Consider the following 8285-nt stretch of genomic DNA (forward strand, 5'->3'; position numbering starts at 1 on the left):
AAGATTTTTGTGGATATCATTTATTTTCTACTGTAATGGTGCTGTGAAAGTTCAGGATGTGTGTTTTCCCTGCTGAAAAAACCAGCACAGACCAGCACAGCTGGTGAGCAGCATATGTTGTGTTTTGGTGCTGGTATGCTGGTGAGCAGCATATGTTGTGTTTTGGTGCTGGTATGCTGGTGACCAGCATGGGATGCTGGTCAGCAGTACTAGACGTTGAGGATGGTAGCCTGTTCACCAGGTTGGGTTGCTTGTATGCTGGACAACCACAGTCAATGTTGGTATTTTGATAATAGCTAGAGCACATGAAATTATTTCAGTGTTTCTTGTCATGTATGCGAGTAACTACCAAAATGGTTTCATAACAGCATGTACATTTAATAAAGAAGCATAACACATACCAGCTACAATATGAATATTAAAAAACAACAGGCAAATTACCCTTGTGGGATCAATAAAGTACATTTAACAAATCCTAATAAAAGACTGACACACCTAACATCAATGTTTAACTGATTCATTATTAAGTCAAGTAAGTAGCAGCTAAAATGGCATGTGCTCTCTGTCACGTTACGGCGAGCAGGAAAGCAGGTAAGCCAAGCCCGGTAGTTGACTGAACGGGGTTTTATTCAGTAGACAGGACCGGGGGAAGCACACGAACAAACGTCAATGACAAGTCTGGGGAAGACTGACTCAGACGAGGACTAAATACACAAGACAAGCTAAGGGTAATGAGCAACAGATGAGAACAATCAGGCAGAAACAGGAGGTAACGAGGTGGGCGTGGCACACACGAGGTTCGGACGGAGCTGGGTGTGACACTCACATTCTAAGTTTTTTTTTGTTTGTTAATGTCCATTATTTTCTCAGTGATATACCGTCTAGCCTTTCCCCATCTGGCTTGCAACTCGGTCTCCTCCAAGTTTTTGCTGACAAGCCAGTCCTTGAAGCAGACTGAAAAGAAACGATTCATCCACTTGAGCATGCATGACCTGGGCTTCACAAATGGGTTTAATACATTGGCTTAATTTTGATGTATATGTAAAAAAACTTCAGTCACAACAGAACAAAGACAATTTTAATGGTACATATCAAATAAATAACCCAGTCCTTGGCATCCCATCCCATGGGTACTGCTGTCATGAATGCCTTACCTTTCAATGTTTGGAGCTTCTGTGGGGTTAAAGGCTGCCTGCTGGTCTTTGTGGTGGTAAACTCTTTCCCCATAAGGCTCCTTTCCCACAATGTCTTTGTGCCACTGCCAACACTTTTACAATCCCGAGTATTGTTTTTTTATCTTGGACCAGGCCTCTTTTCGAAGTCGAACTTCTCCCAAGTGAATCTGATAAAAATCCATAACAAAACAATCAAGGTATTAGATTTTGTACGTATGCACACAAATGTCAGATACACTTGAAGTGTAGTTGGGGTATTAATCAATAATCAAAGGTGCTGAGGTCTTTAGCGCTGTATACTGTATGTTTATTTGTTTTATGTTACATTGTTATGCTTGTAGTGGCAATGTAAATATATAGTAAACAGGCTAAATACTGTACCTCATCTTCTTTTGGAGATACATTTGATTCCTTTGTATTCTCACTGTCAAACTCTGCAAGTACATAGAGAATAACATGAAGATACTGAACAGCCACACTTTGCCTAAATTCACCTAAAACATCAGGGCCAATATTTATAAAATTTGTATATAAGCCGACTTAACAGCACCAAAGTTCTTCACTAAAAGTCTAGAGTAAGACAAATTATAAAGTTAATGCTTGAGAGCTACTCAAAATATATTATAGCGTCATGAAACACATATACCCAAGCTGTGCTTACTACGTAAAGTTTGCCTGGCTCCACAGTAATTCAATAAGTCTAACAGTAATGTGTGGGCTGATCCAAAATAAGTGAATAGACCTGCACATCACTGCATCAACTAGCCTAATGCATGCCTGCCAAAACTCCTCTTCTTCCTGGGTTTCTCCCAGGCTCGGCACCCTCCAGTTTTGTTGTTTCTCCTGAGAAATACCCATAATTTCTACAGCCCTCAAACTTTATTATGAATAATCGGCATACATGGATCCATAATAAAGTTTGAGCGTCATGCAAATTATGTCAGTTACCCAGAACAAACTACAAAATGGGAGGGTGCTGGGAGATGGGCCTGAGATTTGGGATAAGTGGGAGCATTGGCAGGTCTCAGAAGGACTGTGCTCTCCTTTGTGTGTCTGTACTGCAGCCATCTGAACCCCCAACAGGCTGCTCTTAACCAACCTGAGACTTCCTCGGCTTTCTTAGGTTTATGGTTATTTTTAATTTAAAAAATTGCTAACCAGAAATAATTCTTAATATTGCAATTTCACTTATATCAGTTTAGTAAATATGAGCCTAGACAGTTATTTTCAAGAATCTGTGAGTACTATTTTTGTTACACTTACTTTGTAAGGCCTTCTTTGGGCTTGGGGATACAGGATCTGACAGTGGGAGAACAAGTGTATCACAAATATGAGAGACAATCAGTACCTTTACATGACGTTAGAAAAAAAAAATCAAACTACTGTTAGGCTGACTATAACCAGACTTAAAATACATGTAAACTGAAATCGTACTAAATCGACTTTCTCAAATTCGGAATAACACACCTAGATAATGCAATTGGGAGTCAACTTCAAAGACTTCAAGGAGAATGAAGGGAAAAGAATCTTTCCTCACCACCGTACTTGCTGTTGATGTAGAAGTCAGCGTTTTCAGCAGTTGTTGCTGCAACTCTATGTTTAGAGCTCGTAGTGTTTTATTTTCAGCCTCAACTACTGCTCTAACCTTCTCCTGCTCCTCCAACCTAAAACAGAAGGAAATACATCATGACTGACATTATAAGAAACAATTACAAAAAAATTGTAAAAGTTAAATATATTACGTGTAGTTATCCAGCTACTTACAGTGGAGACAGGTAGTAGTGCACCTGCATAGCTTTCCAATATTCATAAATCACTGAAACATCAAATTTGACTGGTATGTGGTACTAAAGTGACCGAAACCAGTAGCACCCACATGCCACGCAATTTTGGCACAGTGTACAAAATATCACACCACGAATTGAAAAGTATTCACACAACTACTTAGGGAATAATGATTCCATGGCTCAATAGTACTATACAAGCTAGCCAACCAGCTTATTTTCAGTGGAAACCTTTCAATTGTCATAGTATATTATGATGGACCATATTTCCATCTAGGTTTTGCTACGTTGCTGAGATAAGCAGATTACATCCAAAAATGAGACAAAGACAAATTCTCATATCAGAACACCTTGACAGAAAAGCATAAAATCAGGTTGCAGGCCATTCAGAACACCCTGACTTTTTTTGTTTCAAGCTGCTACAAACACATGTCTTCATACTTTTTTTGGTAGCGGCATACTTTCTTCTTTGCCTCCTCATAAAGTTTTTATGGAACAACCCCACCATCATCATCCTCTTCAGAGAACATATCTTCTCTGATTTTTTTGTTTGGTGTTGGGCAAGGTGAAGACTGTTTTTTCTTAATTTTTCTCTCATGTAGTAGAGTCAAGAGATTGGCTTTTTTTGCTGCTTCTGTGGTTTTTTTCTGATATGTCTGGTAACATGGATAAAAGCATAATTAGGAATCAAAGTGTAATACAAGACTCAAATACAAACATTGATAGATCAATACAGTTAACCCTTGTCATTTTGCCTGCACTGTATAGTTCTTGGAACGTCTTTACTTTCATATGGACCATAGCTAGTGCACCTATCAGTGACCACTTAAAGAAAGTGGTTAATAAAATGTTAATAAAGTGCTGGCTGCATGCAATTGTTATAAATTGAAAGCAGTCATATTTTTTAGTAAAATATAACTGATCTCTATTTTGGAACACAGTCACAAAAGGTACGTAAAATGTATATTTTAATAAAAAGTGAGAAGAAATAAAGTTACTAGTGTGACAAAGGCAGATACACAAGAAGCATTCAAGTGAATTATCTAATGCAGCATCAAAATTTTAAAACAGCAAATAAGAGCAGATCAGAAAACAAGACGGCCTTGTTGCAATTTTAGCACGTTAAACATCCATCCATTTTCTGTAACTGCTTGTCCTACTCAGGGCCATAGGGGGGTCCAGAGCCTATCCCAGAGGCTAAGGGCACAAGGCAGGGAACAACCCAGGATGGGGCACCAATGGTAAGCCAGAGTACCCAGAGGAAACCCCACAACAGCACGGGAAAAATACACAAACTCCACACATGGAGCCATGGCAGAGACTCGAACCCTGGCCATAGAGGTGGGAGGCAACAGTGGTAACCACTGCACCACCATTCCACCCTATAATTAAAATACCAGTCACTATTTTTACATCACACACACGCGCACAGACAATTGTTTTATTTTGCTCATAAACTATTCAATTAGTAAGCCCATTCCTCTTTTTCGCCAATATACCATCAAACATGGGAAACAAACATGTTTTGCCTTGGCCTCCGCTTTCTCAGAGGGTGGTGGTGAGGGTGTGGACTCCTTAAGTCTTCCCACACGGACTCATTTTCCCTTGGACAGTTCGTCCTCAATTGCTTCTTTTGTCTCTGTAATAATAACACTGGATGTAAGTACTTGAAAGCACCTGCTATATACACTCACCTAAAGGATTATTAGGAACACCTGTTCAATTTCTCATTAATGCAATTATCTAATCAACCAATCACATGGCAGTTGCTTCAATGCATTTAGGGGTGTGGTCCTGGTCAAGACAATCTCCTGAACTCCAAACTGAATGTCAGAATGGGAAAGAAAGGTGATTTAAGCAATTTTGAGCAGACGGGCCGGTCTGAGTATTTCACAATCTGCTCAGTTACTGGGATTTTCACGCACAACCATTTCTAAGGTTTACAAAGAATGGTGTGCAAAGGGAAAAACATCCAGTATGTGGCAGTCCTGTGGGCGAAAATGCCTTGTTGATGAATATCTAAATCCTCCAGCCAGCGCACTCAGTAAATTTTACTAATATTCAAACACTTACTATCAAAATCCTTAATATCTGAAGTGGGAACGATTTCTTTACATCCGTCGTCTATGTATCTGCTGTAGGCGAACATTTTTGCTGCAAAACTAATTTGGTAACTTACCTAGCTGTAATCCAAATTCACGGAAAGGTTTAACCCTAACAGCGGGAAGCGGGCGACTTCAGATGCCGCAAAGCCTTTTGGTGACGTTAACGCACCCTTTTCTGGCGCGCTTTTTAAAAGGAGAGTCACAAGCGACAGCCTGTTTTGCATTTAAAAGTAAGATCTCATGCACATACACCTGTATGTATAGAGTAAAATATGTAATAATTATAAAAATTATTGATTTTACAGGCACATGATTAATTGTCTTAAATCTTTTAATCCCCACTGTACCTACAGTAGTGCGCTGTGTATGTGCGCGTGTACACGCATTGAATGCACTCTGAGTGTGTTTGGGCTTGTTCAAAGAGGAGCATAAATGTGAGCAGATTAAATTATCATTCGAATACTGTTAATCCGTACTGCTGTACCACATTGCAGTTAACACGATCCTTCTGGGGCAGGATAAATGCTCCTCATTTTTGAGATGGTCTCGGCACACATACCCAGACGGCGTTCCAAAGGGGTCAGACATTTGGCATGACAGCTTCTTTCATGTGTTTGTTCCGCAAATCGGCGCATCCATATACTGCTCTCCCTTATATCCTGCATAGCGAATAATAGATCGCAATGGATTAGCAAATCACAAGCTCAGTCCCGCCCCCCTTAAAGTGATTGACAGAGCGCACCGTTATTATGAAAAGTTGCATTATGAAATATAAAAGCTGGTTCGGAAAAACGTCATTCGGAAATACATCAATGTAAAAACTGGGACTTAATTGTGAAATCGAATTTGAATTAAGTAAAACATTCGCAATATATTATGAAATGTAATACTTTTTATTGATTCATTTTAAAATAAAAGGACATTTATTGAAGTATTGATATTTATTTCTATATTTCCATATTTATTTATTGAGGTGTGTGTGTATAATTTTGAGTATTATGGCATTCCATATGCATGAGGGTTTGCATGAACAGGGACAGCAGAATATCTCCCCTTTCCTGCACTGCTGAGCTTGATGTGTGGCTTGATGTTATGATGTGTTAGATGAACATGTCTGTATAGGAGCAGCTATTTTGGTCCGTGGTTTGTCCACATGCCAGTATTAGATGTCAGGTAGGGTTGAAAGTTTGTTCAAAAGGTAGTTGTTCAAAATGTTTGTTCAAAAGGTTCTAGCTACAGTTGTTTGTAACTAAGTGTGTAAAAAGGTCCCTTTGTACACAAATATTCTGCCCTGATAAGCAGCTTCTGCTCAACCCGGCATCTGGTACTGATATTTGGACATCACTTTGACCAAAACTGCACAAAGCCAGTATCAAATAGCTTCATCCAACACATCAATTTCATCAACCCTGTGATCAATTGTACATGAAGCAGATGGTAAGATATAAGCTTATGCTCATAGACCCCCTCTGTTCATGTGAAGCATGTCAGGGGTACTGTGAATATAAAAAGTGTACACACTCCTGTTAGAATGCCAGGTTTTTGCTATGTAAAAAAATGAAAGCATGATAAATCATTTAAAAACTTTTCCATCTTTATTGTTACCTATAACTGCACAATTCTATTGAAAAACAAATCTGTTGGGGGTAAAATATTAAACAAAAAAAATACTGATTTTGCATAAGTGTGCATAGCCTTAAACTAATACTTTGTTGAATTTAACCCCCAAAAAGTTCAGCTGTCCTAATGGGATTTTCCTGACATTCACTTAGTTGCACCCTACACCAAAAGCCGTGGTCTGCAGAGAACTTACAAAGCACCAAAGGGATCTCACTGTTGAAAGGTGTCAGGGTACAAAAAAAATCTCTGCAGACTATGGCTTTTGCTGTAGGATGCAACTGAGTAAATGTAAGGAAAATCCTACTAGGATAACTGAACTTTATTAGGGGTAATTAGAGTCACTCTGATGGCAAGTGTGTACCAAAAAAGACTGAATGCTATAATTAAATCAAAATGTGCTTCAACAAAGTATTAGTTTAAGGGTGTGCACACTTATGCAACCAGCTTATTGTATTTGCAGGTTTTTTATTTGCATCCAAGTAAAATTAATTTACTTTCCTTAAAGAACTAATTGACATTGTTAATCTGGTTTCTATTTCAGTTCTCCTGTATTTCAATTATTTTATATTTAGAAATAAGTTACACCTTGCAAGAGTAATGTAAGCACTGGCAGCACAATTATGTAATGAGCTAAAATGATAATCCAACTTCACCTGCAATACTATGCTGGTGGACCAGCATCATTAGTGAGACCATGCTGGTGGACCAGCACAGCTATGCTGGTCCACCAGCTAAACCAGCAGCAAACCAGCACAGACCAGCACAAAAACCATGCTGGTCTATGCTGGTTTTTTTCAGCAGGGTTTAGTTCTTTTCCCAGTATACAACATTAACTGCTTATTATATTAGCAAAGCTCATTCACTGCAGATTTACCAATTTAACACGTAGCTGCACAAAATACTCAAAACTCATTACAACTGTTTCACCCAAGTATAACTCCTAATGTTTGATTGGTAAATCGTAATTCAGTATTAACTTGGAGTGCAAAAACTCTTAACCTTAGCCTAACATGGTGGGTAACAGTAAGCTAAGCTAACCGGAAAACAAAGGATTCTATTAAATATTAGCTAACATTTATAAAGGGGGAACCACGTGTACCACGTTAATTAGCTTTGCTGGTAACATAACTAAATCATTGTTGCTTGCTAGCATTGCTCATAAGACTTAGCTTCCTCGTGTTGTTCACTAAAACGGGTCTGGATGCTGTTCAGCCAAATGACTATTTCAATATTAGTCTAAATACTAGAACTCGTGGCCATAAGTGGAAATTAGCGGGAGAACATTTTAAAACAAAATTGAGGAAGCACTTCTTTACACAGCGTGTAGTTAGAGTATGGAATAGTCTTCCTGCTAGTGTAGCGGAGTTCGATGGGTTCCTTTAAATCAGAGCTACAGTAGATAAGATTTTAACTACTCTGAGCTATTAGTTAAGTGTTCTGCAAAGGATAGTTGTGTTGTATTGATGTTGCAATGAGGACCCATTAGGAGGGGACATATGGGGCGGGGCTTCCGGGAGGAAGGGGGATACAGTAAAAGCGTATGAACGTGATGCTGCTCTCCGTCTGTTTCTTTCGTGATATATAATTACCCGGTACTTACC

The 8285-nt window shown here is 38.9% G+C and overlaps 1 long non-coding RNA gene across 1 annotated transcript; it reads right to left on the reverse strand.

Moving 5' to 3' along the window:
* Positions 1-357: 357 nt before the first annotated feature.
* Positions 358-4578, reverse strand: LOC111843425 (uncharacterized). Its single transcript, XR_011985354.1, has 7 exons — positions 4480-4578; positions 3401-3615; positions 2713-2839; positions 2439-2474; positions 1557-1609; positions 1155-1342; positions 358-954 (listed from the first exon to the last, which is right to left on the reverse strand). It is a non-coding gene; the product is annotated as an uncharacterized lncRNA (long non-coding RNA).
* Between the last annotated feature and the right edge of the window lie 3707 nt (positions 4579-8285).

The sequence above is a fragment of the Paramormyrops kingsleyae genome, chromosome 24 (assembly GCF_048594095.1).
Source record: "Paramormyrops kingsleyae isolate MSU_618 chromosome 24, PKINGS_0.4, whole genome shotgun sequence".
NCBI classification, from domain to species: Eukaryota; Metazoa; Chordata; class Actinopteri; order Osteoglossiformes; family Mormyridae; genus Paramormyrops; species Paramormyrops kingsleyae.